Genomic DNA, 9,205 nt, shown 5'->3' on the forward strand with positions numbered 1-9,205 from the left:
CCCCTGTATTTAAATGTAGGGAGGAAACGAGATGATCTCCTTAAAGGCTGAGCACAGGACCCGGCAGAGAGTAATGCCTTAAAAGATGTTAGCTGTTTATGTTCCTTCTTACAAGTAATTCAAAGAAGTGCATTTTAGGATTTTAGGGGGCAGAACCTGAGCGATTTTTCAGGTCCACCTCTTGGCCTTCTTACCTCGTCTGGAAGCTGTGTGAGACTGCCCTTACTCCCATCTGTCCCTCTGCAAAAGCTGAAGTTTCTGCGGCGTATGAGGGCCCGGTGGTAAATACTTCGCAATAACACCTGGATTGAGATAAGAGGGTCTTCAATATACCTTTAAATCTAATGGGGAGGGGGGGATGTGACGGTGGTGCATATTCACCAAGAAAAGAAAAATTGGCTCTGTGACAGCTGTGTGCCGTGCTGAGCGAGACTTCCACGGTGAAGGATGAATTAGTGGGGTCACATTCCACACCCAAGTCCTCTCACTGAAGAGCAGCTAGCTCGTCGGCAACTGGCTTGTTTACTCCGCGGATCCAATGGAGCAGAACCTCACTCCTTGCTTACTGCTCCCAAGAAGGATGCCCAGCCCAGGGACCCAGGAGAAGGCTGTTAAAGAAAAAGCAGAAAAACTCAATGACACTTGTTAAAAACCGTAAGGCAGAATTTATTCAAGCCCACCGCAGTGGGGTTTCACAGTAGGGGGAATGGGGCTCGACTCAGAATGCAGCATGGCCAAGTGGGAATTTGTAGCCAAGGAGGAGGGTGAGGTCAGTGGATGGAATATTACTGAGAGGAAGCATCAGGGGTAAGGGGGCTTCTGGCTAAGCCCAGGTCACAAGATTCTTGCTGAAGGCAGGCCAGGGAGACAGACATCACCTGGGGGCAGGGGAGGATGAGGAACCTGAGGGAGGTGAGCAGATTTTGAGGAGTGTGTGTGTGTGTGTGTGTGTGTGTGTGTGTGTGTGTGTGGTTCTGGTCAAACTGACTTAGCAGGGGTTTTGCTAAAACGGGGTTTTACAAGAAAGTGGACAGATGAGCCTAGGAGAAGGCTCAGGAGCCTGACTGAAGTTTGGTCCAGCAAAGAATCTCTGTCAAGGCTGTAGGCCAGGCAGCGCGTGGGGCTTCCTGGAGCCTCTAACCTTTGTGAAGGAAGTCATTGCTGCAGAAAGAATTCAGACAGGTTTACAAACACCCAGATCTGAGTGGGGGAGGAGAAGCAACCCGTGCAGTCAGGGGTCCTTGTCTTACTGAGAGAATTTGCAGTTCAGGAGGAAAGGAAACCTAGGGCAGACAGGAATCAGTCTTCTGACCGTCAGTAGCCTGGAACATCAGTGGGATTTTCTCAAGGAGGCTAAAGGCACTTTCTATTACCTTCTTTGTTATGCACCCATCTAGGGGAAGAGGTGGGGTTTTTAATCAGCCCCCACAGTCTTTCCAGAGATGGGTCTCTGCCCAGAGCGGCCAAATGCCCAGGCTCAGGTGTGCCGAAAATACAAGCTCAGGGAGGCTGCCTTGCATCTCCACTTGCTGGGCCTTGCCTGTTAACAGAGGGACAGAGGGACAGAACCCCACCTAGTTCCTACTAATCACATTTTTATTATGGAAGAGATGAAGGGTAAGCTCTAGGTATTTGACTCGGGACAGAACCTGGGACGGAGGCTCCCAGCTTAACTCTTTCCTGACCAGCACAAGTTCGGCAGGACCCATGCAAAGATCCGACCTACCCTGTCCTCCTCTTTTCTGAGGACTACTCAGAAGTCTGCAAAACCAGATTATTTTTAGCCTTTGAGGCGAGGCTGATCCACCCCTCACCTCCCCCATTCTTTTGAAATGGAGAGTCCTTTTTGCTGCCAGCCTGGCCAGGGTGCCTGGTTTTTTCCTGCGCTGTCTGAGAGCAAAGCAGGCTCAGAGCTGCGCCTCAGCAGGGGCAGGAGTGCAGAGGCGCCACTCACCTGCCAGGAGGAAGGGTTTAAAGGAACTGAAGTCCTGGGGCTTTTAGCTATCACGCTTTCAGTAGTCAGTCCGTTTGTTCATCCAAGCGGATAGGCGGCATCCCGGAGAGCCGCCAGAGGGGAGACAGAGAGACACAGAGAGGGGGTCGGCAGCCCGGTGTTATTTCCAAGGAAGGATTGATTACTCGGGTAAGTACAGTAATACCCTTTCTGTGATTTAAAAAATGCCTCACACCACAGTTTTCGTCACTTAGGAAGTGTGTCTTTAAAAAAAATGATCAAGAAATATTTAGGGGCGCCTGGGTGGCACAGCGGTTAAGCGTCTGCCTTCGGCTCAGGGCATGATCCCGGCGTTATGGGATCGAGCCCCACATCAGGCTCTTCCGCTATGGGCCTGCTTCTTCCTCTCCCACTCCCCCTGCTTGTGTTCCCTCTCTCGATGGCTGTCTCTATCTCTGTCGAATAAATAAATAAAATCTTAAAAAAAAAAAAGAAATATTTAAACACATGAAAAAATGCAGAGTACATTGTAATTCAGGGGTATGAACTCCTAACACCCCGAATTAACATTTAGCCCTATTGAATTTTATTTAATTTTAAGGAATAAAACATTACAAATATCCGTTGAAAACCCTCGTGTGCTCACTCTCCATTTCTCTACCCCATCTGAGGGGCTGTGCATCTTTCATTCTGTCATAAGAAGTTTCAAAGCAGGGGCGCCTGGGTGGCACAGCGGTTAAGCATCTGCCTTCGGCTCAGGGCGTGATCCAGGCGTTGTGGGATCTAGCCCCACATCAGGCTCCTCTGCTGTGAGCCTGCTACTTCCTCTCCCACTCCCCCTGCCTGTGTTCCCTCTCTCGCTGGCTGTCTCTATCTCTGTCAAATAAATAAATAAAATCTTAAAAAAAAAAAAAAGAAGCTTCAAAGCAGTCAGAGAAACAAAAACTTGTAAATTAGCCACTACCACTGGGACATTCCTTTAACTTGTTCCTCTTCTTCAGGTCAGCTACGTCATATCAGTTCCAGTAAAATGTGTCTCTGCTAACAGAAATTGCAATACGACCTCAAGTCAGATTGTTGGTTCTGGAATGAATCTGAAACGGCCTTAAGCATTACCACTGAGGAAACTAAGGCCCCGACAGGTGTGGTGTCTGTATGCTGACACTGTGCAGACTCAGGCGCGGACGCTGGGAAGGACAAACCCCAGCACCCCCGGCATAGACCCTAACATAGGAGAGGGGCTCCGCAAACACTTGTTGCATGACTGCCTCTGTTAATGAACAGATGAGCAATTAAATCCAGCCCAGGCTGCACGGATGGTTCGCGCCTTGAACTTCCTCCTAATCAATGAAAATGTGTTAGAAAGGGATTTATCTTGTTACTTACTTGTTACTTCATAAAACTTTCTAACTATAGAAAAGTCTGCTTGGGATCTTTAAACGCTTCAGTTGGCCAGTAGGTTTTCATTAGTATGCCTGAGAAAGTGTTAGCTAGGAGAAGTATACGCACACATACGCACGCGTGAGCATGCCTAAGGAAATTAGAACCTGTAATCAAACAGTGTTTAGCACAGTCCAATAAAATGCCCAGAAGCTAGTTGCCCTCGGATGGTACATCCTATTTGTTTATTGGCTGTCTACTATGTGCCAGGAAATAAAGAATGGATACACCACAGCCCTACAGGAGCACGGGAGAGGGAGCACACATTTTTCACCCGGTGTGGCATTTATGAACTTACTGGCTCGGCTGAGGGGCACAGTTGGTGGCCGCAGGGAGATTTAAAAACTCCCAGACATGCCAGCTTACTGGTTGGGACTCAAAGCCAGGTTTCAGTAACACCAAGCTCTAACTTAGCCCAGATTGCTTCCCAGAGTGCTCAAGGGGTGGCATCAATTTCTCCCCAGGAATCCAGGCTGGACAGAGGGCAGGTGGAGGGAGGCCCAGGGTGGTGCGGTGTGGGGCAGAGAGCTATCAAGACCACGTGGGGAGGGGCCTGATGCTGGGACCCTTGGCTGGAGGGTCAAAATGTGATCTCCGGCTGACTGCCGGTCAGGCGCTGCCTTATTCGTTGAATCCTTGCAACAAACCTGTGAGGTGGGCACTATTAAATCCTCATGTACGGAGGAGGAAACCAAGGCTCAGAAAGCTTACGTAACTTGTCCAAGGTCACACAAAAAGAAGTGGCAGAGCTGAAGTTCTTTCCCAGGCCAGGGACACCACAGCTCTTAATTAATTAATTTTTTAAAATTGAAGTGTAATTTACTTACAGTAAAATTCACTCTTTTTAGTAGCGTACAATTCTATGAGCACTGACAAATGCACACAGCTGTATGACCACCACCACGTCAAAAGACACAGCAGCCCCATTATCCTCAAAAATTCCCTTGTGCCTCTTTGTAGCCAATCCTCTCCTTCCATTCACCAGCAGCCCGGGGCATCCAGGGATCTGTTTTCTGTTTTGCCATTTCCAGAATGACCTATAAATGGAATCATATAGCCTTTCGAGCCTTTTCACTTAGCAAAATGCATGTGCGATTTCTTCTGCTGTTGCTGCGTACATCTGTTGTTTGTTCCTTTTTCTGGACCAGCCCTGTTACATTGTACGGATGTACCACTCTTTGTTTCCATCCGCTAACTGAAGGGCATTTGGGTGGGGCCCAGTTTGGGGCCATTATGAGTAAGTGTGCATAAACATTTGTGTACAGGTTTTTGTGTGAACTAAAGTCTTCATTTCTCTTGGGTAAATACCTAGGAATGGTCTTGGGTAGCTCATGCTTTTAACCAGGCTCCAAGGTGTTCAGGAGCTGGATCTTCAGAGGTGTTCACAGCCCCCCTTTTGGGGGTGAGCGCATGAAGAAAAAATGTATATATGTATTTTGGATTCACAACCTTTCAGAAACTGAGAAGTAATTGGTTTTGTTCTAGTCTTCACATTTTTTAATATAGGAAAAATGATGTTATCATCATAACAATTAAAGTCTTAAGCTTAAAACGTGATTTTTGATTCATGACAGGTGCTAAAAACTAGACACTACTCTTTTTTACTACTTGTAATCTTAGTTCTCACACCCAAATAAAAGTCCACCTTTTCCCCGACGATGTGTACGTTATTAGGTGTTTCGTGTGGCACTGTGAAAGCGATTATGGTCAGACCGGCAGGCGAACAGGAGAAGGTGCAAGTGAGGTTTTTCTTTCCCTCCTCCTTAGAAGTCTGCTCTTTCCTCTCAGGTTTATTTTAACTCCAATTCCATTCTCCTCCACCTCCCTAGTCCCCTCCCTTATTCTTACCCATCATCTGCTTTGGGAGAGGGAGCTAGGTTCTCAAATGGAAGCCTCCTTGCTATATTTGGTTAAAATCTCTCTATCAAGTCGAGGGCACTTAGACATCAGCTAAGCCACGTCACCTCACTTTGTGTCCTGATGTGTGCATGTACAGCAGTGTGTGAAACCTCCCACTTCCAAAGAAACTGTTCTTCCCGTTTTTTACATGGTGAGTCACTGGCTCTCCCACAGGATGGGTTTTAGTGAATTGACAAAATGAAATAGGACTCAGTGAAAAGATTTCACCTGCCATGTCTCTCTCGTGTAGGTAGAGGGATCGTTTTCTCCTTCTTTGGGCTGGACGTATCAAGAACCTTTCTCAGAGTTCATGCTTGACTGGTTCCATATTCAACATAAGCATAAGCAAAGATCGAGAAAACCCTCATTGCTGTGCTCTGTTGGGCTCATTTTCAGAAAACAAGTGTGTTATCTTTTGAGGTTTCTGAGTGCTTGAGCCTGTGTTCTCCTGAAAGCAGAGCCTGACAGGAATGCTTCTGTGAGTCGTCTTATTTCAGAGTGAAACAGGGAAGGAGGAAGAGCCAATAAAAGGATGTGTTATTGAACTGGCCACCTTCTGAGAAGCTTTATGAAATGCATCTCAGGAACATAGGGAGATGAGGAAGAGGAAATGGGGACGCATTTCTGCTTCTGCTCTCAGCCCCCTAGTGGGCAAGGGCAGCCCCACGGGCATCAGTACCCATGCGCTGGCCTGGTCTGCGGCAGAATGTGGGGAAAGCCAGTGGATAAGATCCCCACACGGGCCCACTGGCTACACAGTGTCATTTCAACAGCTGCTGGTGTTTGTTGGGTTTCAGACTGTTGCTGAGTAAAGGGCAAAGCTCTCTGGAAACTCCTAGGACCTGGATCCAGCCTTTTTCTTCCTATAGCGGTGGCTGTGAAACTCTAGTTGGTTGCCTCATGTGAGCTGGCATGAGTGGTGGCTGTAGAATTTCTGTTTGGAAGAGGCTGAGGGCAGCTGCTGGTTGGGGCTTGGTAGTAGGTCTTGAAGCTATGTTTGCAGAGCAGACATTGCTTTACTTAGTATGTTAATTTGGTGGTGGTTGAAGGATAGTGGGGGCTCTTAGCTCTGGGCACAGCCACCAAGGGTGAGGTCCTTTTGAGCCAGTTCTGCCCATGGTAGCCCAGAGTCTTCCAGGCTTTCCATGCCTAATCTCTCCCAAATTGTGCAGGGTGCTTGGCTGGGCTCTTTCCATTTCTCCTGTGTGCCAATCTGGCCTGCCCACTCCCTCACTGGGGAGAAGTTGAAGGTGAGCAAAGAAGCAATCCTCTCCCAGAACAGGAGCTGTAAATGAGGTCTTGGTTACCAAGCCTTCAGGGAAATATCTTCACTCCCCAAAGTCTGTGTGACTCCTGGACTCCAGGCAGTGTGATCCAAGCACAACAGAGAGAGCTGGCAGTTATGCAGTGTCCTCTGGTGCCAAGTTTTCAGAGCAGGAGCCATGGCGGTCACACTTACTCAATCAGCCCTTAGACCTGAAGGAAAGGTGATCTCTTTAGCATGTGATCTGTATTCCTTTATGCATGTCTTAGCTTGAAAAGCAGTTGCGAATGGCCATGCATCTGTAATCCTCAGCATTCGTCTCTTAAACCTTGGTTTTGCTCCTGGTAAACATTACCTTTTCTTCCCCAGTTAGCTTTGATTTGGAGGAGGGGACAGGGCACAGTGATGAAGCTAATTGTCTGGAATCCTCTTGCTTTGTGGCTTTGCTGACCTGTCTTTGCCATGTCATTCTCCCTGCCTGTCCCGGCTTCTAGCCATCCAGCACCTGTCCTTGAAGCCCTGCCTCCTCCCAGTGGTCTGTCTGCTCCAGCTCCCAGAGCTCATCTTTGAAAACCCAGCACGTTTTTGTTCAACTCACTTAGCTATACATAACTTCTGCCTAATGGCAGCTCTAGTCTTGTCATTTATCTTTTCAGCTACTTCTGTCTTATCTTTGTCTCCCTCACCCCCAGCAGACTGTAAGCTCCTTGAATTTGCTGTGTTTATTTTTGATTTAATAGCAATTTGTTTTTCAAAACGTACAGTTGGTGGGACCTGTGTGTGCATCTTCCCCGGCAGCTGGGGCATCTCCATCCTTAGTGTTTCTGGTTCAAGGGATTTGAGCTCATGCCTTGAAACTGCTTCAATGAATCCTTTACTGAGGAGCTCCTGAAGGGCTGCCCTGGCCAGGAAACCCCAAATCTTCAGTCTCTAGTTGGGAACTTCCTTACAGAGTTTGTCATATGTCACTTTGTCAAACAAGACCAGGTCATTGAGCTTGGGCTGAACTTTGCCTTTGGACCACTTCTTCTTTTTGGCCTTGCCCCCAGATTTGTTCACTGGGTCTTTGTCTTTCTTGGGCGACTTTCCAGGATCTTGTTTCTTGTCGTCCCTGCAGCACAGTGAAGCTCGGAGAGCAGCTGCTCTCATTGCAGTCTCACTAAGATGTCGGACAAAAAAGCTCCTTGAATTTACATTTCTCTGCACCCTGCACAGGGCGTAGTCCAGTGTCTTGGATACAGTAGCAATCAATAAATTCTTTTTGAATCAATAAATGAATAGAAAAAAGACTCGTGAAGATTTGGGGAAGGACACTCTGATGGCCTCTATCTCTACTGGATCTTAAATATGTTCAAGAAATCAGGTGGTCTGGAGCCCTATCTCCGGCATCCAAATAATGAGCACTTTGTACCAATCTTGTCAGGTTTGCTTGCTAGCATCTTTATTGCTTCCACAAACATTTATTGAATACCATTGCTAATGACAGTCATTAATGGCATAGGCTATAGAGAGGGCACCTTGGTTCAAAACCCAGCTCCTTCTTCTAGGCTGCATGACCCTGGACAAGTGACTTAAGCTCTCTGAGCTTTATTTTCCTAATTTGTAAAATGGGAATAATGAGGTAATGTATATAAAACATTTGGCAGGGACCAAATGGAGAGTGCTCAGAGGAATAAGATTTGGTGCCTGTCTGTGGCACCGACAGAAATGCACGCTAATGCAACTGTGTGTCTTGAGTGCCCAGAAGCCAACCTGGAAACATGGATTTGAGTGCAAGTAGTTTGTTTGGGAAGAGATGCCAGGAAGCCCTGGGAGCGGAGTGTGGAAGAGAGATAATCCACGATGCCTTAAGGAACATGTTACCACTATGGGCAACTGGGGCTCAGTCCTGCCAGGACCTCTGGGAGACAGCAGAAAGCAAAACTCAGAGCTGTTCCCCCTCCTCCCAAGGGCAAGAAATTCAGGGCATTTTTCACCATCTCCTGTTACTCATTGCTTGAGGGTTGCTCCCAAAGGCTGACCTCTCCTGCACTTCCACACAAAACTCTCAGGCCAAGAGTGAAAGGTGCCCACAGAAGACAGGGTCAGAGTCCCCACCGGACAAGATGTGGGGACTGTCGGTGGAGTATGGACCATGATAACGCTTGCTATGAGTTATTCCTGTCATCCATATGAGCTGGTGGAGAAACATAGTCACCCTTAAAGTTGTCCAAGGGGAGGATTTAGCTGTAGGGCAAATGCCTCTGAAGAGAACGCTATGGCCTCTACAGGGGATGTTGTGATGGGTGGCTTTGGAAATGCAGAGACTGCTGCCCAGGGTCTTGGCTAATCGTCTCATTTTGAGTGTGCGGCCCTGCTGTGTTAGTACACGGCAGAGACAGGACAGAGCAAGCTCCAGCATTCAGAGAGGCCAGTGCTGCTTCAGGCGCCTTCTCCTACTTTTTAAACCAGAGACAGCAGAGGAAAAGGAGGCAAATGCACAAAAAGCACCACAAATTTGGGGAAAAGGTGTTATAGTTTTGCCTTTGTATGTTCTTCATTACATTTTTTCTTCTCCCTGCCACAACTGTCTCCAGAATTTATGGTCTGAAAAAAAAAACAGCTTGAGAGCAGAGCTGGAGAGAATTCAAGAAGTATCCCTTAGTCCA

General features: G+C 47.6%; 1 pseudogene; it reads right to left on the reverse strand.

Annotated features, from left to right (window-relative positions):
- Nucleotides 1–522: 522 nt before the first annotated feature.
- Nucleotides 523–7,706, reverse strand: LOC105236992 (annotated as a pseudogene).
- Nucleotides 7,707–9,205: the final 1,499 nt, after the last annotated feature.

This window comes from Ailuropoda melanoleuca, chromosome 4 (genome assembly GCF_002007445.2).
Source record: "Ailuropoda melanoleuca isolate Jingjing chromosome 4, ASM200744v2, whole genome shotgun sequence".
NCBI lineage: Eukaryota > Metazoa > Chordata > Mammalia > Carnivora > Ursidae > Ailuropoda > Ailuropoda melanoleuca.